This window comes from Colletes latitarsis, unplaced genomic scaffold (assembly GCF_051014445.1).
Source record: "Colletes latitarsis isolate SP2378_abdomen unplaced genomic scaffold, iyColLati1 scaffold0013, whole genome shotgun sequence".
NCBI lineage: Eukaryota > Metazoa > Arthropoda > Insecta > Hymenoptera > Colletidae > Colletes > Colletes latitarsis.
The window spans coordinates 3,135,682-3,160,539 of record NW_027488368.1 but is presented as its reverse complement, the minus strand read 5'-3'; positions in this window follow the sequence as shown (position 1 = coordinate 3,160,539).

Genomic DNA, 24,858 nt, shown 5'->3' with positions numbered 1-24,858 from the left:
CTAACCCAGACGTAACCTGCGTTATCCTCCAAAATACTTTTCGGAACCAGCTTTTATTGACTGATTCAGTGTGGTACCACATTACTACGTGATCCAAACCAAAAAAAAGACCAGGATCTTCCCAACAAGTATGCGAAAAATGCGAAAATAAGAGCCAGATGACGGCAAATCCCAGACCTACCTGAGACATAACCGGCGTTATCCTCTAAAATATTAATCGGAACCAGGTTTAATTGACTGTTTCGGTGTGGTACCGCATCACTACGTGATCCAAACCAGAAAAAGGCCAGGGTCGGCCAACATGTATGCGAAAAATGCGAAAGTACGAGCCAGATGAGGGCAAATACCAGACCTGACCCAAACATAACCGGCGTTATCCTCTAAACTAATAATCGCAACCAGGTTTAATTGAATGTTTCAGTGTGGTACCTCATTACTACGTGGTCCAAGCCAGAAAAAGGCCAGGATCTGGCCAACAAGTACGCGAAAAATGCGAAGGTACAAGACAGATGGGGGCAAATCCCAGACCTAACCGAGACATAACCGGCGTTATCCTCTAAAATATTAATCGCAACCAGGTTTAATTGACAGTTTCGGTGTGGAACTTCATTACTACGGGATCTAAACCAGAAAAAACCTAGAATCTGGCCAACAAGTATGCGAAAAACGCGAAAGTATGAGCCAGATGATTGTAAATACCTGAACTAACCCAGACGTAACCTGCGTTATCCTCTGAAATACTATTCGGAACCAGATTCTATTGACTGTTTCAGTGTGGTACCACATTACTACGTGATACAAACCAGAAAAAGCCCAGGATCTGGCCAACAAGTATGCGAAAAATACGAAAGCACGAGACAGATGAGGGCAAATCCCAGACCTAACCGAGACATAACCGGCGTTATCCTCTAAAATATTAATCGCAACCAGGTGTAGTTGACCGTTTCGGTGTGGTACCGGATTACTACGTGATCCAAACCAGAAAAAGGCGGGGATCTGGCAAACAAGTATGCGTAAAATGCGAAAGAACGAGCCAGATGAAGGCAAATACCTGACCTAACCCAGACATAAACGGCGTTATCCTCTAAAATATTAATCGCAACCAGGTTTAATTGACTGTTTCGGTGTGGAAACACATTAACGCGGGATCCAAACCAGAAAAAACCCTGGATCTGGCCAAGAAGTATGCGAAAAACTCGAAAGTATGAGCCAGATAATTGCAAATACCAGAACTAACCCAGACGTAACCTGCGTTATCCTCCAAAATACTTTTCGGAACCAGCTTTTATTGACCGTTTCGGTGTGGTACCGGATTACTACGTGATCCAAACCAGAAAAAGCTCAGGATCTGGCCAACAAGTATGCGAAAAATACGAAAGCACGAGACAGATGAGGGCAAATCCCAGACCTAACCGAGACATAACCGGCGTTATCCTCTAAAATATTAATCGCAACCAGGTATAATTGACTGTTTCGGTGTGGAAACTCATTACTACGGGATCCAAACCAGAAAAAAGCCAGGATCTGGCCAACAAGTATGCGAAAAATACGAAAGCACGAGCCAGATGACGGCAAATCCCAGACCTACCTGAGACATAACCGGCGTTATCCTCTAAAATATTAATCGCAACCAGGGTTAATTGACTGTTTCAGTGGGGTACCTCATTACTACGTGGTCCAAGCCAGAAAAAGGCCAGGATCTGGCCGACAAGTAAGCGAAAAATGCGAAGGTACGAGCCAAATGAGGGCAAATACCAGACCTAACCGAGACATGACCGGCGTTATCCTCTAAAATATTAATCGCAACTAGGTTTAATTGACTGCTTCGGTGTGGAACTTCATTACTACGGGATCCAAACCAGAAAAAACCCAGGATCTGGCCAACAAGTATGCGGAAAACGCGAAAGTATGAGCCAGATGATTGCAAATACCAGAACTAACCCAGACGTAACCTGCGTTATCCTCTAAAACACTGTTCTGAACCAGATTCTATTGACTGTCTCAGTGTGATACCACATTGCTACGTAGTCCAAGCCAGAAAAAAGCCAGGATCTGGCCAACAAGTATGCGAAAAATGCGGAAATACGAGCCAGATGACGGCAAATCTTAGACCTACCCGAGACATAACCGGCGTTATCCTCTAAAATATTAATCGCAACCAGGGTTAATTGACTGTTTCAGTGTGATACCACATTACTACGTGGTCCAAGCCAGAAAAAGGCCAGGATCTGACCAACAAGTATGCGAAAAATGCGAAAGTACGAGCCAGATGAGGGCAAATCCCAGACCTAACCGAGACATAACCGGCGTTATCCTCTAAAATATTAATCGCAACCAGGTATAATTGACTGTTTCGGTGTGGAAACTCATTACTACGGGATCCAAACCAGAAAAAAGCCAGGATCTGGCCAACAAGTATGCGAAAAATACGAAAGCACGAGCCAGATGACGGCAAATCCCAGACCTACCTGAGACATAACCGGCGTTATCCTCTAAAATATTAATCGCAACCAGGGTTAATTGACTGTTTCAGTGGGGTACCTCATTACTACGTGGTCCAAGCCAGAAAAAGGCCAGGATCTGGCCGACAAGTAAGCGAAAAATGCGAAGGTACGAGCCAAATGAGGGCAAATACCAGACCTAACCGAGACATGACCGGCGTTATCCTCTAAAATATTAATCGCAACTAGGTTTAATTGACTGCTTCGGTGTGGAACTTCATTACTACGGGATCCAAACCAGAAAAAACCCAGGATCTGGCCAACAAGTATGCGGAAAACGCGAAAGTATGAGCCAGATGATTGCAAATACCAGAACTAACCCAGACGTAACCTGCGTTATCCTCTAAAACACTGTTCTGAACCAGATTCTATTGACTGTCTCAGTGTGATACCACATTGCTACGTGGTCCAAGCCAGAAAAAAGCCAGGATCTGGCCAACAAGTATGCGAAAAATGCGGAAATACGAGCCAGATGACGGCAAATCTTAGACCTACCCGAGACATAACCGGCGTTATCCTCTAAAATATTAATCGCAACCAGGGTTAATTGACTGTTTCAGTGTGATACCACATTACTACGTGGTCCAAGCCAGAAAAAGGCCAGGATCTGACCAACAAGTATGCGAAAAATGCGAAAGTACGAGCCAGATGAGGGCAAATCCCAGACCTAACCGAGACATAACCGGCGTTATCCTCTAAAATATTAATCGCAACCAGGTATAATTGACTGTTTCGGTGTGGAAACTCATTACTACGGGATCCAAACCAGAAAAAAGCCAGGATCTGGCCAACAAGTATGCGAAAAATACGAAAGCACGAGCCAGATGACGGCAAATCCCAGACCTACCTGAGACATAACCGGCGTTATCCTCTAAAATATTAATCGCAACCAGGGTTAATTGACTGTTTCAGTGGGGTACCTCATTACTACGTGGTCCAAGCCAGAAAAAGGCCAGGATCTGGCCGACAAGTAAGCGAAAAATGCGAAGGTACGAGCCAAATGAGGGCAAATACCAGACCTAACCGAGACATGACCGGCGTTATCCTCTAAAATATTAATCGCAACTAGGTTTAATTGACTGCTTCGGTGTGGAACTTCATTACTACGGGATCCAAACCAGAAAAAACCCAGGATCTGGCCAACAAGTATGCGGAAAACGCGAAAGTATGAGCCAGATGATTGCAAATACCAGAACTAACCCAGACGTAACCTGCGTTATCCTCTAAAACACTGTTCTGAACCAGATTCTATTGACTGTCTCAGTGTGATACCACATTGCTACGTGGTCCAAGCCAGAAAAAAGCCAGGATCTGGCCAACAAGTATGCGAAAAATGCGGAAATACGAGCCAGATGACGGCAAATCTTAGACCTACCCGAGACATAACCGGCGTTATCCTCTAAAATATTAATCGCAACCAGGGTTAATTGACTGTTTCAGTGTGATACCACATTACTACGTGGTCCAAGCCAGAAAAAGGCCAGGATCTGACCAACAAGTATGCGAAAAATGCGAAAGTACGAGCCAGATGAGGGCAAATCCCAGACCTAACCGAGACATAACCGGCGTTATCCTCTAAAATATTAATCGCAACAAGGTTTAATTGACTGTTTCGGTGTGGAACCTCATTACTACGGGATCCAAACCACAAAAAACCCAAGATCTGGACAACAAGTACGCGAAAATTGCGAAAGTATGAGCCAGATGATTGCAAATACCAGAACTAACCCAAACATAACCAGCGTTATCCTCCAAAATATTCATCGCAACCAGGTTTAATAGACTGCTTCGGTGTGGAACCACATTACGACGGGATCCAAACCACAAAAAACCCAAGATCTGGCCAACAAGTACGCGAAAATTGCGAAAGTATGAGCCAGATGATTGCAAATACCAGAACTAACCCAGACATAACCAGCGTTATCCTCTAAAGTATTAATCGGAACCAGGTTTAATTGACTGTTTCGGTGTGGTACCGCATCACTACGTGATCCAAACCAGAAAAAGGCCAGGGTCGGCCAACATGTATGCGAAAAATGCGAAAGTACGAGCCAGATGAGGGCAAATACCAGACCTGACCCAAACATAACCGGCGTTATCCTCTAAACTAATAATCGCAACCAGGTTTTATTGAATGTTTCAGTGTGGTACCTCATTACTACGTGGTCCAAGCCAGAAAAAGGCCAGGATCTGGCCAACAAGTACGCGAAAAATGCGAAGGTACAAGACAGATGAGGGCAAATCCCAGACCTAACCGAGACATAACCGGCGTTATCCTCTAAAATATTAATCGCAACCAGGTTTTATTGACAGTTTCGGTGTGGAACTTCATTACTACGGGATCTAAACCAGAAAAAACCTAGGATCTGGCCAACAAGTATGCGAAAAACGCGAAAGTATGAGCCAGATGATTGTAAATACCTGAACTAACCCAGACGTAACCTGCGTTATCCTCTGAAATACTATTCGGAACCAGATTCTATTGACTGTTTCATTGTGGTACCACATTACTACGTGATACAAACCAGAAAAAGCCCAGGATCTGGCCAACAAGTATGCGAAAAATACGAAAGCACGAGACAGATGAGGGCAAATCCCAGACCTAACCGAGACATAACCGGCGTTATCCACTAAAATATTAATCGCAACTAGGTTTAATTGACTGTTTCGGTGTGGAACTTCATTACTACGGGAACCAAACCACAAAAAAACCAAGATCTGGCCAACAAGTACGCGAAAATTGCGAAAGTATGAGCCAGATGATTGCAAATACCAGAACTAACCCAGACATAACCAGCGTTATCCTCTAAAAGATTAATCGGAACCAGGTTTAATTGGCTGTTTCAGTGTGTTACCACATTACTACCTTGTCCAAGCCAGAAAAAGGCCAGGATCTGGCCAACAAGTATGCGAAAAATGCGAAAATACGAGCCAGATGACGGCAAATCCCAGACCTACCCGAGACGTAACCGGCGTTATCCTCTAAAATATTAATCGCAACCAGGCTTAATTGACTGTTTCAGTGTGATACCACATTACTACGTGGTCCAAGCCAGAAAAAGGCCAGGATCTGACCAACAAGTATGCGAAAAATGCGAAAGTACGAGCCAGATGGAGGCAAATGCCAGACCTACCCGAGACATAACCGGCGTTATCCTCTAAAATATTAATCGCAACCAGGGTTAATTGACTGTTTCAGTGTGATACCACATTACTACGTGGTCCAAGCCAGAAAAAGGCCAGGATCTGGCCAACAAGTATGCGAAAAATGCGAAAGTACGAGCCAGATGAGGGCAAATCCCAGACCTAACGGAGACATAACCGGCGTTATCCTCTAAAATATTAATCGCAACAAGGTTTAATTGACTGTTTCGGTGTGGAACCTCATTACTACGGGATCCAAACCACAAAAAACCCAAGATCTGGCCAACAAGTACGAGAAAATTGCGAAAGTATGAGCCAGATGATTGCAAATACCAGAACTAACCCAGACATAACCAGCGTTATCCTCTAAAATATTAATCGGAACCAGGTTTAATTGGCTGTTTCAGTGTGTTACCACATTACTACGTGGTCCAAGCCAGAAAAAGGCCAGGATCTGGCCAACAATTATGCGAAAAATGCGAAAATACGAGCCAGATGACGGCAAATCCCAGACCTAACCGAGACATAACCGGCGTTATCCACTAAAATATTAATCGCAACCAGGTATAATTGACTGTTTCGGTGTGGAACTTCATTACTACGGGATCTAAACCAGAAAAAACCTAGGATCTGGCCAACAAGTATGCGAAAAACGCGAAAGTATGAGCCAGATGATTGTAAATACCTGAACTAACCCAGACGTAACCTGCGTTATCCTCTGAAATACTATTCGGAACCAGATTCTATTGACTGTTTCATTGTGGTTCCACATTACTACGTGATACAAACCAGAAAAAGGCCAGGGTCGGGCAACATGTATGCGAAAAATGCGAAAGTACGAGCCAGATGAGGGCAAATACCAGACCTGACCCAAACATAACCGGCGTTATCCTCTAAAATATTAATCGCAACCAGGCTTAATTGACTGTTTCAGTGTGATACCACATTACTACGTGGTCCAAGCCAGAAAAAGGCCAGGATCTGGCCAACAAGTATGCGAAAAATACGAAAGCACGAGACAGATGAGGGAAAATCACAGACCTAACCGAGACATAAACGGCGTTATCCTCTAAAATATTAATCGCAACCAGGTATAATTGACTGTTTCGGTGTGGAACCACATTACGACGGGATCCAAACCACAAAAAACCCAAGATCTGGCCAACAAGTACGCGAAAATTGCGAAAGTATGAGCCAGATGATTGCAAATACCAGAACTAACCCAAACATAACCAGCGTTATCCTCCAAAATATTCATCGCAACCAGGTTTAATTGACTGCTTCGGTGTGGAACCACATTACGACGGGATCCAAACCACAAAAAACCCAAGATCTGGCCAACAAGTACGCGAAAATTGCGAAAGTATGAGCCAGATGATTGCAAATACCAGAACTAACCCAGACATAACCAGCGTTATCCTCTAAAGTATTAATCGGAACCAGGTTTAATTGACTGTTTCGGTGTGGTACCGCATCACTACGTGATCCAAACCAGAAAAAGGCCAGGGTCGGCCAACATGTATGCGAAAAATGCGAAAGTACGAGCCAGATGAGGGCAAATACCAGACCTGACCCAAACATAACCGGCGTTATCCTCAAAACTAATAATCGCAACCAGGTTTAATTGAATGTTTCAGTGTGGTACCTCATTACTACGTGGTCCAAGCCAGAAAAAGGCCAGGATCTGGCCAACAAGTACGGGAAAAATGCGAAGGTACAAGACAGATGTGGGCAAATCCCAGACCTAACCGAGACATAACCGGCGTTATCCTCTCAAATATTAATCGCAACCAGGTTTAATTGACAGTTTCGGTGTGGAACTTCATTACTACGGGATCTAAACCAGAAAAAACCTAGGATCTGGCCAACAAGTATGCGAAAAACGCGAAAGTATGAGCCAGATGATTGTAAATACCTGATCTAACCCAGACGTAACCTGCGTTATCCTCTGAAATACTATTCGGAACCAGATTCTATTGACTGTTTCATTGTGGTACCACATTACTACGTGATACAAACCAGAAAAAGCCCAGGATCTGGCCAACAAGTATGCGAAAAATGCGAAAGCACGAGACAGATGAGGGCAAATCCCAGACCTAACACAGACATAACCGGCGTTATCCTCTAAAATATTAATCGCAACCAGGTGTAGTTGACCGTTTCGGTGTGGTACCGCATTACTACGTGATCCAAACCAGAAAAAGGCGGGGATCTGGCCAACAAGTATGCGTAAAATGCGAAAGAACGAGCCAGATGAAGGCAAATACCTGACCTAACCCAGACATAAACGGCGTTATCCTCTAAAATATTAATCACAACCAGGTATAATTGACTGTTTCGGTGTGGAAACTCATTACTACGGGATCCAAACCAGAAAAAACCCAGGATCTGGCCAACAAGTATGCGAAAAATACGAAAGCACGAGCAAGATGAGGGCAAATCCCAGACCTAACACAGACATAACCGGCGTTATCCTCTAAAATATTAATCGCAACCAGGTGTAGTTGACCGTTTCGGTGTGGTACCGCATTACTACGTGATCCAAACCAGAAAAAGGCGGGGATCTGGCCAACAAGTATGCGTAAAATGCGAAAGAACGAGCCAGATGAAGGCAAATACCTGACCTAACCCAGACATAAACGGCGTTATCCTCTAAAATATTAATCGCAACCAGGTTTAATTGACTGTTTCGGTGTGGAAACACATTAATGCGGGATCCAACCCAGAAAAAACCCTGGATCTGGCCAAGAAGTATGCGAAAAACTCGAAAGTATGAGCCAGATAATTGCAAATACCAGTACTAACCCAGACGTAACCTGCGTTATCCTCCAAAATACTATTCGGAACCAGCTTTTATTGACTGATTCAGTGTGGTACCACATTACTACGTGATCCAAACCAAAAAAAAGACCAGGATCTTCCCAACAAGTATGCGAAAAATGCGAAAATACGAGCCAGATGACGGCAAATCCCAGACCTACCCGACACATAACCGGCGTTATCCTCTAAAATATTAATCGCAACCAGGGTTAATTGACTGTTTCAGTGGGGTACCTCATTACTACGTGGTCCAAGCCAGAAAAAGGCCAGGATCTGGGCGACAAGTAAGCGAAAAATGCGAAGGTACGAGCCAGATGAGGGCAAATACCAGACCTAACCGAGACATGACCGGCGTTATCCTCTAAAATATTAATCGCAACTAGGTTTAATTGACTGTTTCGGTGTGGAACTTCATTACTACGGGATCCAAACCAGAAAAAACCCAGGATCTGGCCAACAAGTATGCGGAAAACGCGAAAGTATGAGCCAGATGATTGCAAATACCAGAACTAACCCAGACGTAACCTGCGTTATCCTCTAAAACACTGTTCTGAACCAGATTCTATTGACTGCCTCAGTGTGATACCACATTACTACGTGGTCCAAGCCAGAAAAAAGCCAGGATCTGGCCAACAAGTATGCGAAAAATGCGAAAATACGAGCCAGATAACGGCAAATCTTAGACCTACCCGAGACATAACCGGCGTTATCCTCTAAAATATTAATCGCAACCAGGTTTAATTGACTGTTTCAGTGTGATACCACATTACTACGTGGTCCAATCCAGAAAAACGCCAGGATCTGACCAACAAGTATGCGAAAAATGCGAAAGTACGAGCCAGATGAGGGCAAATCCCAGACCTACCCGAGACATAACCGGCGTTATCCTCTAAAATATTAATCGCAACCAGGGTTAATTGACTGTTTCAGTGTGATACCACATTACTACGTGGTCCAAGCCAGAAAAAGGCCAGGATCTGGCCAACAAGTATGCGAAAAATGCGAAAGTGTGAGCCAGATGATTGCAAATACCAAAACTATCCCAGACGTAACCTGCGTTATCCTCTAAAATACTGTTCTGAACCAGATTCTATTGACTGTCTCAGTGTGATACCACACTACTACGTGGTCCAAGCCAGAAAAAAGCCAGGATCTGGCCAACAAGTATGCGAAAAAAGCGAAAATACGAGCCAGATGACGGCAAATCCCAGACCTACCCGAGACATAACCGGCGTTATCCTCTAAAATATTAATCGCAACCAGGTTTAATTGACTGTTTCAGTGTGATACCACATTACTACGTGGTCCAAGCCAGAAAAAGGCCAGGATCTGACCAACAAGTATGCGAAAAATGCGAAAGTACGAGCCAGATGAGGGCAAATCCCAGACCTAACCGAGACATAACCGGCGTTATCCTCTAAAATATCAATCGCAACAAGGTTTAATTGACTGTTTCGGTGTGGAACCTCATTACTACGGGATCCAAACCACAAAAAACCCAAGATCTGGCCAACACGTACGCGAAAATTGCGAAAGTATGAGCCAGATGATTGCAACTACCAGAACTAACCCAGACAAAACCAGCGTTATCCTCTAAAAGATTAATCGGAACCAGGTTTAATTGGCTGTTTCAGTGTGTTACCACATTACTACCTTGTCCAAGCCAGAAAAAGGCCAGGATCTGGCCAACAGGTATGCGAAAAATGCGAAAATACGAGCCAGATGACGGCAAATCCCAGACCTACCCGAGACATAACCGGCGTTATCCTCTAAAATATTAATCGCAACCAGGGTTAATTGACAGTTTCAGTGTGATACCACATTACTACGTGGTGCAAGCCAGAAAAAGGCCAGGATCTGGCCAACAAGTATGCGAAAAATGCGAAAGTACGAGCCAGATGAGGACAAATCCCAGACCTAACCGAGACATAACCGGCGTTATCCTCTAAAATATTAATCGCAACCCGGTTTAATTGACTGCTTCGGTGTGGAACCACATTACGACGGGAACCAAACCACAAAAAACCCAAGATCTGGCCAACAAGTACGCGAAAATTGCGAAAGTATGAGACAGATGATTGCAAATACTAACCCAGACATAACCAGCGTTATCCTCTAAAATATTAATCGGAACCAGGTTTAATTGACTGTTTCGGTGTGGAACCTCATTACTACGGGATCCAAACCAGAAAAAACCCAGGATCTTGCCAACGAGTATGCGAAAATTGCGAAAATACGAGCCAGATGACGGCAAATCCCAGACCTACCCGAGACATAACCGGCGTTATTCTCTAAAATATTAATCGCAACCAGGTTTAATTGACTGTTTCAGTGTGGTACTTCATTACTACGTGGTCCAAGCCAGAAAAAGGCCAGGGTCTGGCCAACAAGTAAGCGAAAAACGCGAAAGTATGAGCCAGATAATTGCAAATACCAGAACTAACCCAGACGTAACCTGCGTTATCCTCCAAAATACTATTCGGAACCAGGTTTAATTGACAATTTCGGTGCGGTACCGCATTACTACGTGAACCAAACCAGAAAAAGGCGATGATTTGGCCAACAAGTATGCGAAAAATACGAAAGCACGAGACAGATGAGGGCAAATCCCTGACCTAACCGAGACATAACCGGCGTTATCCTCTAAAATATAAATCGCAACCAGGTTTAATTGACTGTTTCGGTGTGGAACCTCATTACTACGGGATCCAAACCAGAAAAAACCCAGGATCTTGCCAACGAGTATGCGAAAAATGCGAAAATACGAGCCAGATGATTGCAAGTACCAGAACTAACCCAAACATAACCAGCGTTATCCTCCAAATATTCATGGCAACCAGATTTAATTGACTGTTTCAGTGTGGTACCTCATTACTACGTGGTCCAAACCAGAAAAAGGCCAGGATCTGGCCAACAAGTAAGCGAAAAATGCGAAGGTACGAGCCAGATGATTGCAAATACCAGACCTAACCAAGACATAACCGGCCTTATCCTATAAAATATTAATCGGAACCAGGTTTAATTGACAATTTCGGTGCGGTACCGCATTACTGCGTGAACCAAACCAGAAAAAGGCGATGTTTTGGCCAACAAGTATGCGAAAAATACGAAAGCACGAGACAGATCAGGGCAAATCCCAGACCTAACCGAGACATAACCGGCGTTAACTTCTAAAATATGTATCGCAACCAGGTTTAATTGACTGTTTCGCTGTGGAACCTCATTACTACGGGATCCAAACCAGAAAACACCCAGGATCTGGCCAACAAGTATGCGAAAAACGCGAAAGTATGAGCCAGAGTATTGCAAATACCAGAAATAACCCAGACGTAACCTGCGTTATCCTCTAAAATACTATTCGGAACCAGATTCTATTGACTGTTTCAGTGTGGTACCAGATTACTACGTGATACAAACCACAAAAAGCCCAGGATCTGGCCATCAAGTATGCGAAAAATACGAAAGCACGAGACAGATGAGGGCAAATCCCAGACCTAACTAAGACATAACCGGCGTTATCCTCTAAAATATTAATCGGAGCCAGGTTTAATTGACTGTTTCATTGTGGTACCTCATTACTACGTGGTCCAAGCCAGAAAAAAGCCAGGATCTGGCCAACAAGTAAGCGAAAAATGTGAAGGCACGAGCCAGATGAGGGCAAATCCCAGACCTAACCGAGACATTACCAGCGTTATCCTCTAGAATATTAATCGCAACCAGGTTTAATTGACTGTTTCGTGTGGAAACTCATTACTATGGGACCCAAACCAGAAAAAGCCCAGGATCTGGCCAACAAGTGTGCGAAAAACGCGAAAGTATGAGCCAGATGATTGCAAATACCAGAACTAACACAGATGTAACCAGCGTTATCCTCTAAAATACTATTCGGAACCAGCTTTTATTGACAGTTTCAGTGTGGTACCACATTACTACGTGATCCAAACCGAAAAAAGCCCAGCATCTGGCCAACAAGTATGCGAGAAATGCGAAAGTACGAGCCAGATGTGGGCAAATCCCAGACCTAACCGAGACATTACCAGCGTTATCCTCTAAAATATTAATCGCAAGCAGGTTTAATTGACTGTTTCGTGTGGAAACTCATTACTATGGGACCCAAACCAGAAAAAACCCAGGATCTGGCCAACAAGTATGCGAAAAACGCGAAAGTATGAGCCAGATGATTGCAAATACCAGAACTAACACAGACGTAACCAGCGTTATCCTCTAAAATACTATTCGGTACCAGCTTTTATTGACTGTTTCAGTGTGGTACCACATTACTACGTGATCCAAACCCGAAGAAGCCCAGGATCTGGCCAACAAGTATGCGAAATCGCGAAAGTATGAGCCAGATAATTGCAAATACCAGAACTAACCCAGACGTAACCTACGTTATCCTCTAAAATATTAATCCGATCCAGGTATAATTCACTGTTTCAGTGTGATACCACATTACTACGTGGTCCAAGCCAGAAGAAGGCCAGGATCTGGCCAACATGCATGCGAGAAATGCGAATACGAGCCAGATGACGGCAAATCCCAGACCTACCCGAGACATAACCGGCGTTATCCTCTAAAATATTAATCGCAACCAGGTTTAATTGACTGTTTCGGTGTGGAACCTCATTACTACGGGATCCAAACCGGAGAAAACCCAGGATCTGGCCAACAAGTATGCGGAAAACGCGAAAGTATGAGCCAGATGATTGCAAATACCAGAACTAACCCAGTCGTAACCAGCGTTATCCTCTAAACTACTATTCGGAACCAGCTATTATTGACTGTTTCAGTGTGGTACTACATTACTACGTGATCCAAACCAAAAAAAGCCCAGGATCTTGCCAAGAAGTATGCGAAAAATACGAAAGCACGAGACAGATGAGGGCAAATCCCAGACCTAACCGAGACATAACCGGCGTTATCCTCTAAAATATTAATCGCAACCAGGATTAATTGACTGCTACGGTGTGGAACCACATTACGACGGGATCCAAACCAGAAAAAGCCCAGGATCTGGCCAACAAGTATGCGAAAAATACGAAAGCACGAGCAAGATGAGGGCAAATCCCAGACCTAACACAGACATAACCGGCGTTATCCTCTAAAATATTAATCGCAAGCAGGTTTAATTGACTGTTTCGTGTGGAAACTCATTACTATGGGACCCAAACCAGAAAAAACCCAGGATCTGGCCAACAAGTATGCGAAAAACGCGAAAGTATGAGCCAGATGATTGCAAATACCAGTACTAACACAGACGTAACCAGCGTTATCCTCTAAAATACTATTCGGAACCAGCTTTTATTGACAGTTTCAGTGTGGTACCACATTACTACGTGATCCAAACCGGAAAAAGCCCAGGATCTGGCCAACAAGTATGCGAGAAATGCGAAAGTACGAGCCAGATGTGGGCAAATCCCAGACCTAACCGAGACGTAACCAGCGTTATCCTCTAAAATACTATTCGGAACCAGCTTTTATTGACTGTTTCAGTGTGGTACCACATTACTACGTGATCCAAACCAGAAGGAGCCCAGGATCTGGCCAACAAGTATGCGAAATCGCGAAAGTTTGACCCAGATAATTGCAAATACCAGAACTAACCCAGACGTAACCTGCGTTATCCTCTAAATTATTAATCCGATCCAGGTATAATTCACTGTTTCAGTGTGATACCACATTACTACGTGGTCCAAGCCAGAAGAAGGCCAGGATCTGGCCAACATGTATGCGAGAAATGCGAATACGAGCCAGATGACGGCAAATCCCAGACCTACCCGAGACATAACCGGCGTTATCCTCTAAAATATTAATCGCAACCAGGTTTAATTGACTGTTTCGGTGTGGAACCTCATTACTACGGGATCCAAACCGGAGAAAACCCAGGATCTGGCCAACAAGTATGCGAAAAACGCGAAAGTATGAGCCAGATGATTGCAAATACCAGAACTAACCCAGTCGTAACCAGCGTTATCCTCTAAAATACTATTCGGAACCAGCTTTTATTGACAGTTTCAGTGTGGTACCACATTACTACGTGATCCAAACCGGAAAAAGCCCAGCATCTGGCCAACAAGTATGCGAGAAATGCGAAAGTACGAGCCAGATGTGGGCAAATCCCAGACCTAACCGAGACATTACCAGCGTTATCCTCTAAAATATTAATCGCAAGCAGGTTTAATTGACTGTTTCGTGTGGAAACTCATTACTATGGGACCCAAACCAGAAAAAACCCAGGATCTGGCCAACAAGTATGCGAAAAACGCGAAAGTATGAGCCAGATGATTGCAAATACCAGAACTAACACAGACGTAACCAGCGTTATCCTCTAAAATACTATTCGGTACCAGCTTTTATTGACTGTTTCAGTGTGGTACCACATTACTACGTGATCCAAACCAGAAGAAGCCCAGGATCTGGCCAACAAGTATGCGAAATCGCGAAAGTATGAGCCAGATAATTGCAAATACCAGAACTAACCCAGACGTAACCTACGTTATCCTCTAAAATATTAATCCGATCCAGGTATAATTCACTGTTTCAGTGTGATACCACATTACTACGTGGTCCAAGCCAGAAGAAGGCCAGGATCTGGCCAACATGCATGCGAGAAATGCGAATACGAGCCAGATGACGGCAAATCCCAGACCTACCCGAGACATAACCGGCGTTATCCTCTAAAATATTAATCGCAACCAGGTTTAATTGACTGTTTCGGTGTGGAACCTCATTACTACGGGATCCAAACCGGAGAAAACCCAGGATCTGGCCAACAAGTATGCGGAAAACGCGAAAGTATGAGCCAGATGATTGCAAATACCAGAACTAACCCAGTCGTAACCAGCGTTATCCTCTAAAATACTATTCGGAACCAGCTTTTATTGACTGTTTCAGTGTGGTACCACATTACTACGTGATCCAAACCAGAAGGAGCCCAGGATCTGGCCAACAAGTATGCGAAATCGCGAAAGTTTGACCCAGATAATTGCAAATACCAGAACTAACCCAGACGTAACCTGCGTTATCCTCTAAAATATTAATCCGATCCAGGTATAATTCACTGTTTCAGTGTGATACCACATTACTACGTGGTCCAAGCCAGAAGAAGGCCAGGATCTGGCCAACATGTATGCGAGAAATGCGAATACGAGCCAGATGACGGCAAATCCCAGACCTACCCGAGACATAACCGGCGTTATCCTCTAAAATATTAATCGCAACCAGGTTTAATTGACTGTTTCGGTGTGGAACCTCATTACTACGGGATCCAAACCGGAGAAAACCCAGGATCTGGCCAACAAGTATGCGAAAAACGCGAAAGTATGAGCCAGATGATTGCAAATACCAGAACTAACCCAGTCGTAACCAGCGTTATCCTCTAAAATACTATTCGGAACCAGCTATTATTGACTGTTTCAGTGTGGTACTACATTACTACGTGATCCAAACCAAAAAAAGCCCAGTATCTTGCCAAGAAGTATGCGAAAAATACGAAAGCACGAGACAGATGAGGGCAAATCCCAGACCTAACCGAGACATAACCGGCGTTATCCTCTAAAATATTAATCGCAACCAGGTTTAATTGACAATTTCGGTGTGGAACCTCATTACAACGGGATCCAAACCAGAAAAAACCCAGGATCTTGCCAACAAGTATGCGAAAAATGCGAAAGTACGAGCCAGATGATTGCAAATACCAGAACTAACCCAAACATAACCAGCGTTATCCTCCAAAATATTCATGGCAACCAGCATTAATTGACTGCTACGGTGTGGAACCACATTACGACGGGATCCAAACCAGAAAAAGCCCAGGATCTGGCCAACAAGTATGCGAAAAATACGAAAGCACGAGCAAGATGAGGGCAAATCCCAGACCTAACACAGACATAACCGGCGTTATCCTCTAAAATATTAATCGCAAGCAGGTTTAATTGACTGTTTCGTGTGGAAACTCATTACTATGGGACCCAAACCAGAAAAAACCCAGGATCTGGCCAACAAGTATGCGAAAAACGCGAAAGTATGAGCCAGATGATTGCAAATACCAGAACTAACACAGACGTAACCAGCGTTATCCTCTAAAATACTATTCGGAACCAGCTTTTATTGACTGTTTCAGTGTGGTACCACATTACTACGTGATCCAAACCAGAAGAAGCCCAGGATCTGGCCAACAAGTATGCGAAATCGCGAAAGTATGAGCCAGATAATTGCAAATACCAGAACTAACCCAGACGTAACCTGCGTTATCCTCTAAAATATTAATCCGATCCAGGTATAATTCACTGTTTCAGTGTGATACCACATTACTACGTGGTCCAAGCCAGAAGAAGGCCAGGATCTGGCCAACATGTATGCGAGAAATGCGAATACGAGCCAGATGACGGCAAATCCCAGACCTACCCGAGACATAACCGGCGTTATCGTCTAAAATATTAATCGCAACCAGGTTTAATTGACTGTTTCGGTGTGGAACTTCATTACTACGGGATCCAAACCAGAGAAAACCTAGGATCTGGCCAACAAGTATGCGAAAAACGCGAAAGTATGAGCCAGATGATTGTAAATACCTGAACTAACCCAGACGTAACCTGCGTTATCCTCTAAAATACTATTCGGAAGCAGATTCTATTGACTGTTTCAGTGTGGTACCACATTACTACGTGATACAAACCAGAAAAAGCCCAGGATCTGGCCAACAAGTATGCGAAAAATACGAAAGCACGAGACAGATGAGGGCAAATCCCAGACCTAACCGAGACATAACCGGCGTTATCCTCTCAAATATTAATCGCAACCAGGTTTAATTGACTGTTTCGGTGTGGAAACTCATTACTACGGGATCCAAACCAGAAAAAACCCAGGATCTGGCCAACTAGTATGCGAAAAACGCGAAAGTATGAGCCAGATGATTGCAAATACCAGAACTAACCCAGACATAACCAGCGTTATCCTCTAAAATATTCATCGCAACTAGGTTTAATTGACTGCTTCGGTGTGGAACCACATTACGACGGGTTCCAAACCACAAAAAACCCAAGATCTGGCCAACAAGTACGCGAAAATTGCGAAAGTATGAGCCAGATGATTGCAAATACCAGAACTAACCCAAACATAACCAGCGTTATCCTCCAAAATATTCATCGCAACCAGGTTTAATTGACTGCTTCGGTGTGGAACCACATTACGACGGGATCCAAACCACAAAAAACCCAAGATCTGGCCAACAAGTACGCGAAAATTGCGAAAGTATGAGCCAGATGATTGCAAATACCAGAACTAACCCAGACATAACCAGCGTTATCCTCTAAAGTATTAATCGGAACCAGGTTTAATTGACTGTTTCGGTGTGGTACCGCATCACTACGTGATCCAAACCAGAAAAAGGCCAGGGTCGGCCAACATGTATGCGAAAAATGCGAAAGTACGAGCCAGATGAGGGCAAATACCAGACCTGACCCAAACATTACCGGCGTTATCCTCTAAACTAATAATCGCAACCAGGTTTAATTGACTGCTTCGGTGTGGTACCGCATTACTACGTGATCCCAACCAGAAAAAGCTGAGGATCTTGCCAACAAGTAGGCGAAAAATGCGAAGGTACGAGACAGATGAGGGCAAATCCCAGACCTAACCGAGACATAACCGGCGTTATCATCTAAAATATTAATCGCAACCAGGTGTAGTTGACAATTTCGGTGTGGTACCGCATTATTACGTGAGCCAAACCAGAAAAAGGCGATGATTTGGCCAACAAGTATGCGAAAAATACGAAAGCACGAGCAAGATGAGGGCAAATACCAGACCTAACCAAGACATAACCGGCGTTATCCTCTATAATATTATTCGGAACCAGGTTTAATTGAATGTTTCAGTGTGGTACCTCATTACGACGTGGTCCAAGCCAGAAAAAGGCCAGGATCTGGCCAACAAGTACGCGAAAAATGCGAAGGTACAAGACAGATGAGGGCAAATCCCAGACCTAACCGAGACATAACCGGCGTTATCCTCTAAAATATTAATCGCAACCAGGTTTAATTGACAGTTTCGGTGTGGAACTTCATTACTACGGGATCTAAACCAGAAAAAACCTAGGATCTGGCCAACAAGTATGCGAATAACGCGAAAGTATGAGCCAGATGATTGCAAATACCTGAACTAACCCAGACGTAACCTGCGTTATCCTCTGAAATACTATTCGGAACCAGATTCTATTGACTGTTTCAGTGTGGTACCACATTACTACGTGATACAAACCAGAAAAAGCCCAGGATCTGGCCAACAAGTATGCGAAAAACTCGAAAGTATGAGCCAGATAATTGCAAATACCAGAACTAACCCAGACGTAACCTGCGTTATCCTCCAAAATACTTTTCGGAACCAGCTTTTATTGACTGATTCAGTGTGGTACCACATTACTACGTGATCCCAACCAGAAAAAGCCTAGGATCTTGCCAACAAGTAGGCGAAAAATGCGAAGGTACGAGCCAGATGAGGGCAAATCCCAGACCTAACCGAGACATAACCGGCGTTATCCTCTAAAATATTAATCGCAACCAGGTGTAGTTGACCGTTTCGGTGTGGTACCGCATTACTACGTGATCCAAACCAGAAAAAGGCGGGGATCTGGCAAGCAAGTATGCGTAAAATGCGAAAGAACGAGCCAGATGAAGGCAAATACCTGACCTAACCCAGACATAAACGGCGTTATCCTCTAAAATATTAATCGCAACCAGGTTTAATTGACTGTTTCGGTGTGGAAACACATTAATGCGGGATCCAAACCAGAAAAAACCCTGGATCTGGCCAAGAAGTATGCGAAAAACTCGAAAGTATGAGCCAGATAATTGCAAATACCAGAACTAACCCAGACGTAACCTGCGTTATCCTCCAAAATACTTTTCGGAACCAGCTTTTATTGACTGATTCAGTGTGGTACCACATTACTACGTGATCCAAACCAAAAAAAAGACCAGGATCTTCCCAACAAGTATGCGAAAAATGCGAAAATACGAGCCAGATGACGGCAAATCCCAGGCCTACCCGAGACATAACCGGCGTTATCCTCTAAAATATTAATCGCAACCAGGGTTAATTGACTGTTTCAGTGGGGTACCTCATTACTACGTGGTCCAAGCCAGAAAAAGGCCAGGATCTGGCCGACAAGTAAGCGAAAAATGCGAAGGTACGAGCCAGATGAGGGCAAATACCAGACCTAACCGAGACATGACCGGCGTTATCCTCTAAAATATTAATCGCAACTAGGTTTAATTGACTGTTTCGGTGTGGAACTTCATTACTACGGGATCCAAACCAGAAAAAACCCAGGATCTGGCCAACAAGTATGCGGAAAACGCGAAAGTATGAGCCAGATGATTGCAAATAGCAGAACTAACCCAGACGTAACCTGCGTTATCCTCTAAAACACTGTTCTGAACCAGATTCTATTGACTGTCTCAGTGTGATACCACATTACTACGTGGTCCAAGCCAGAAAAAAGCCAGGATCTGGCCAACAAGTATGCGAAAAATGCGAAAATACGAGCCAGATGACAGCAAATCTTAGACCTACCCGAGACATAACCGGCGTTTACCTCTAAAATATTAATCGCAACCAGGTTTAATTGACTGTTTCAGTGTGATACCACATTACTACGTGGTCCAAGCCAGAAAAAGGCCAGGATCTGACCAACAAGTATGCGAAAAATGCGAAAGTACGAGCCAGATGAGGGCAAATCCCAGACCTACCCGAGACATAACCGGCGATATCCTCTAAAATATTAATCGCAACCAGGGTTAATTGACTGTTTCAGTGTGATACCACATTACTACGTGGTCCAAGCCAGAAACAGGCCAGGATCTGGCCAACAAGTATGCGAAAAATGCGAAAGTACGAGCCAGATGAGGGCAAATCCCAGACCTAACCGAGACATAACCGGCGTTATCCTCTAAAATATTAATCGCAACAAGGTTTAATTGACTGTTTCGGTGTGGAACCTCATTACTACGGGATCCAAACCACAAAAAACCCAAGATCTGGCCAACAAGTACGAGAAAATTGCGAAAGTATGAGCGAGATGATTGCAAATACCAGAACTAACCCAGACATAACCAGCGTTATCCTCTAAAATATTAATCGGAACCAGGTTAAATTGGCTGTTTCAGTGTGTTACCACATTACTACGTGGTCCAAGCCAGAAAAAGGCCAGGATCTGGCCAACAATTATGCGAAAAATGCGAAAATACGAGCCAGATGACGGCAAATCCCTGACCTAACCGAGACATAACCGGCGTTATCCACTAAAATATTAATCGCAACCAGGTATAATTGACTGTTTCGGAGTGGAACTTCATTACTACGGGATCTAAACCAGAAAAAACCTAGGATCTGGCCAACAAGTATGCGTAAAACGCGAAAGTATGAGCCAGATGATTGTAAATACCTGAACTAACCCAGACGTAACCTGCGTTATCCTCTGAAATACTATTCGGAACCAGATTCTATTGACTGTTTCAGTGTGGTACCACATTACTACGTGATACAAACCAGAAAAAGCCCAGGGTCTGGCCAACAAGTATGCGAAAAATACGAAAGCACGAGCAAGATGAAGGCAAATACCTGACCTAACCCAGACGTAACCAGCGTTATCCTCTAAAATACTAACCGGGACCAGCTTTTATTGACAGTTTCAGTGTGGTACCACATTACTACGTGATCCAAACCAAAAAAAGGCCAGGATCTTGCCAACAAGTAAGCGAAAAATGCGAAGGTACGAGCCAGATGGAGGCAAATGCCAGACCTATCCAAGACATAACCAGCGTTATCCTCTAAAATACTATTCGGAACCAGCCTCTATTGACTGTTTCTGGGTGGTACCGCATTACTACGTGATCCAGACCAGAATAAGGCCAGGATCTGGCCAACAAGTATGCGAAAAATGCGAAAGTACGAGACAGATGATTGCAAATACCAGAACTAACCCAGACATAACCAGCGTTATCCTCTAAAATACCAATCGGAACCGGCTTTAATTGACTGCTTCGGTGTGGTACCGTATTACTACGTGATCCAATCCAGAAAAAGCCCAGGATCTGGCCAACAAGTATGCGAAAAATACGAAAGTACGAGCCAGATGAGAGCAAATCCCAGACCTAACGCTGACATAACCGGCGTTATCCTCTAAAATATTAATCGCAACCAGGTTTAATTGACTGCTTCGGTGTGGTACCGCATTACTACGTGATCCAATCCAGAAAAAGCCCAGGATCTGGCCAACAAGTATGCGAAAAACGCGAAAGTATGAGCCAGAGTATTGCAAATACCAGAACTAACCCAGACGTAACCTGCGTTATCCTCTAAAATACTATTCGGAACCAGCTTTTATTGACTGTTTAACTGTGGTACCACATTACTACGTGATCCAAACCAGAAAAAACCCTGGATCTGGCCAACAAGTATGCGAAAAACGCGAAAGTACGAGCCAGATGATTGCAAATACCAGAACTAACCCAAACATAACCAGAGTTATCCTCCAAAATATTCATCGCAACCAGGTTTAATTGACTGCTTCGGTGTGGAACCACATTACGACGGGATCCAAACCACAGAAAACCCAAGATCTAGCCAACAAGTTCGCGAAAATTGCGAAAGTATGAGCCAGATGATTGCAAATACCAGAACTAACCCAGACGTAACCTGCGTTATCCTCTAAAATACTAATCGGAACCGGCTTTTATTGACTGCTTCAGTGTGATACCACATTACTACGTGATCCAAACCAAAAAAAGCCCAGGATCGTGCCAACAAGTATGCGAAAAATGCGAAAGTACGAGACAGATGATTGCAAATACCAGAACTAACCCAGACATAACCAGCGTTATCCTCTAAAATATTAATCGGAACCAGGTTTAATAGACTGTTTCAGTGCGATACCACATTACTACTGGATCCAAACTAGAAAAAACCCAAAATCTGGCCAACAAGTATGCGAAAAATACGAAAATACGAGCCAGATGATGGCAAATCCCAGACCTACCCGAGACATAACCGGCGTTATCCTCTAGAATATTAATCGCAACCAGGTTTAATTGACTGCTTCGGTGTGGAACCACATTACGACGGGATCCAAACCACAGAAAACCCAAGATCTAGCCAACAAGTTCGCGAAAATTGCGAAAGTATGAGCCAGATGATTGCAAATACCAGAACTAACCCAGACGTAACCTGCGTTATCCTCTAAAATACTATTCGGAACCAGCTTTTATTGACTGTTTCATTGTGGCACCACTTTACTGCGTGATCCAAACCAAAAAAAGCCCAGGATCGTGCCAACAAGTATGCGAAAAATGCGAAAGTACGAGCAAGATGAGGGCAAATCCCTGACCTATCCGAGACATAACCGGCGTTATCCTCTAAAATATTAATCGCAACCAGGTTTAATTGACTGTTTCGGTGTGGTTCCGCATTACTACGTGATCCAAGCCAGAAAAAGCCCAGGATCTGGCCAGCAAGTATGCGAAAAATGCGAAAGTACGAGCCAGATGAGAGCAAATCCCAGACCTAACCCTGACATAACCGGCGTTATCCTGTAAAATATTAATCGGAACCAGGTTTAATTGACTGTTTCAGTGTGGTACCACATTACTGCGTGATCCAAACCAGAAAAAGCCCAGGATCTGGCCAACAAGTATGCGAAATCGCGAAAGTATGAGCCAGATGGTTGCAAATACCAGCACTAACCCAGACATAACCAGCGTTATCCTCTAAAATTCTAACCGGGACCAGCTTTTAATGACAGTTTCAGTGTGGTACCACATTACTACGTGAGCCAAACAGGAAAAAGGCGATGATTTGGCCAACAAGTATGCGAAAAATGCGAAAGTACGAGCCAGATGAGGGCAAATACCAGACCTAACCCAGACATAACCGGCGTTATCCTCTAAAATATTAATCGCAACCAGGTTTAATTGACTGTTTCGGTGTGGAACCACATTACTATGGGATCCAAACCAGAAAAAGGCCAGGATCTTGCTAACAAGTATGCGGAAAATACGAAAGCACGAGACAGATGAGGGCAAATCCCAGACCTAACCGAGACATAACCGGCGTTATCCTCTAAAATATTAATCGCAACCAGGTTTAATTGACTGTTTCGGTGTGGTTCCGCATTACTACGTGATCCAAGCCAGAAAAAGCCCAGGATCTTGCCAACAAGTAGGCGAAAAATGCGAAGGTACGACCCAGATGAGGGCAAATCCCAGAACTAACCCAGACGTAACCAGCGTTATCCTCTAAAATACTAACCGGGACCAGCTTTTATTGACAGTTTCAGTGTGGTACCACATTACTACGTGATCCAACCAAAAAAAGGCCAGGATCTTGCCAACAAGTAAGCGAAAAATGCGAAGGTACGAGCCAGATGGAGGCAAATGCCAGACCTATCCAAGACATAACCAGCGTTAGCCTCTATTGACTGTTTCTGGGTGGTACCGCATTACTACGTGATCCAGACCAGAATAAGGCCAGGATCTGGCCAACAAGTATGCGAAAAATGCGAAAGTACGAGACAGATGATTGCAAATACCAGAACTAACCCAGACATAACCAGCGTTATCCTCTAAAATACTAATCGGAACCGGCTTTAATTGACTGCTTCGGTGTGGTACCGTATTACTACGTGATCCAATCCAGAAAAAGCCCAGGATCTGGCCAACAAGTATGCGAAAAATACGAAAGTACGAGCCAGATGAGAGCAAATCCCAGACCTAACGCTGACATAACCGGCGTTATCCTCTAAAATATTAATCGCAACCAGGTTTAATTGACTGCTTCGGTGTGGTACCGCATTACTACGTGATCCAATCCAGAAAAAGCCCAGGATCTGGCCAACAAGTATGCGAAAAACGCGAAAGTATGAGCCAGAGTATTGCAAATACCAGAACTAACCCAGACGTAACCTGCGTTATCCTCTAAAATACTATTCGGAACCAGCTTTTATTGACTGTTTAACTGTGGTACCACATTACTACGTGATCCAAACCAGAAAAAACCCTGGATCTGGCCAACAAGTATGCGAAAAACGCGAAAGTACGGGCCAGATGATTGCAAATACCAGAACTAACCCAAACATAACCAGAGTTATCCTCCAAAATATTCATCGCAACCAGGTTTAATTGACTGCTTTGGTGTGGAACCACATTACGACGGGATCCAAACCACAGAAAACCCAAGATCTAGCCAACAAGTTCGCGAAAATTGCGAAAGTATGAGCCAGATGATTGCAAATACCAGAACTAACCCAGACGTAACCTGCGTTATCCTCTAAAATACTAATCGGAACCGGCTTTTATTGACTGCTTCAGTGTGATACCACATTACTACGTGATCCAAA